The sequence below is a fragment of the Borostomias antarcticus genome (assembly GCF_949987555.1).
Source record: "Borostomias antarcticus genome assembly, chromosome: 6".
In the NCBI taxonomy this organism is placed as follows: Eukaryota; Metazoa; Chordata; class Actinopteri; order Stomiiformes; family Stomiidae; genus Borostomias; species Borostomias antarcticus.
The window spans coordinates 30895635-30897136 of record NC_140239.1 but is presented as its reverse complement, the minus strand read 5'-3'; the positions used below and the strand labels follow the sequence as shown (position 1 = coordinate 30897136).

Genomic DNA, 1502 nt, shown 5'->3' with positions numbered 1-1502 from the left:
CTTCCTTTTTCACGTTATAACCTATCTACCTCGTCCTCAAGTGAACTCACTCAGCCCAGATTCACTTCCTGTGCTAGAGCGTGTCTGGAGCGTCCAATGGATTAAACTTCTCTCTGCTCTTAACCAATCCCGTCGTCCTTCCCCCAAGGAGCAGACAGTAGGCAGCGTGCATGCTGGGACGCGCCCGGGGGCCAATCAAACGCTTTTGGGGTTCAGTGTCTTGGGCACCCTCCGGAAGCTGGGATCGAACCGGGGACCTTGTGATCCCCAGCGGCCGCTCTGCCTCCTGAGCTACGGGCCGCCATTACAAGAAACGACCACGGCAAGAAAGCGCTGTTCAAAAACTTGTTTATTGAAGTTGTGGCGTTGTAGTCATTGTTGTTTATTTCCCGTTGAAGGTAAATAATCAGCACATGTCAGAGGTAGAAATAAACATCAATCTGAGAGGATATAGGAACATTTACACACATGCACACACACGCATACGCACACATGCGCACACACACACACGCACGCACGCACGCGCACACACACACACACACACACACGCGGCAGAGCAACAGTTTGTGATCTGCAACAGTCCTCTTGAAAACAAGTCACCTAAACCTAGTGTCATTCATACCAATACTGAGCATAGTTAAAATCCAACACGCGGAGGTCATTTACAGGACCGCAGCCTCTACAATGCTCTCCGTTGATCAATAAATAGTTTGCCTCCGACTCGTCCCGTCGCTTCGTGAAAGAGATCTCTCCGATGACCCCTGGTGACCTTTGACATGTTGACCCCTGTTTAAACAGCGACGACTTGTTGGATGAACGGTAAGTAGAAAAAGGCATCGCAGCAACGCTCCTCAAAAATCAACAATGTACAGGTTCAACTCACACCAGAGCGCAAATACCATTTGAAATCCTTTCAATTACTTCAGTGTTCGTTTGAGTGACAGGTGGGCGGGGTTTGCATTTTTTGGGAGAAGCCGATTGGTTCCATTATAACTGACAAGAACAATCAAGCACAGACATGTTATTGAAATGATTTCAAACAGTATTTGGGTCGAGGTCTAGTGTCTGTGGCTAAACGTAGGTTAGGCTGTCGTTGGCTGGGTCTGAGGCCGGGTGGGGGGTCAAAGGTCGGGGGGTCAGATACAGTACGGTCCAGGGGGTCAGCTGGCCCTGGAGGGAGGGGAGAGGAAGAGGAGGGAGGGATGGAGAGAAGGCTGGTTCCTGGAGAGAGAGGTGGAGGACGAGAGGAGGAGGAGCCAAGACCAGAACCCACGGAGCAGAAGAGAGACCTACCCCTCCGCTGACTCCTCCTCCGGAGAGACCAGATGAAGCGCTAAGCGCGTAGATGACAAGTAGCTTTTGATGAAGACCGACGCTAGAGAACAGCAGAAAAAAAAGGCAGAGAGTCACAGAACAAGAAAACACAGAAGTTTCCCTAAACAGGAAAGAGGAGGTTCTAGCCCCGCCCCCCGGCCTCGACCCGACCCGACCCGACCCAGCGG

At 51.4% G+C, this 1502-nt stretch overlaps 1 protein-coding gene across 2 annotated transcripts in view; it reads right to left on the bottom strand.

Moving 5' to 3' along the window:
* Window positions 1-389: 389 nt before the first annotated feature.
* Window positions 390-1502, bottom strand: part of prep (prolyl endopeptidase) — a 13324-nt gene continuing 12211 nt past the window's right edge. For both annotated transcript variants that reach the window (XM_084440420.1, XM_084440421.1), the window contains one exon: window positions 390-1502. This exon is cut by the window's right edge and continues 301 nt beyond it. The gene's annotated coding sequence lies outside the window, so the exon portion shown is untranslated.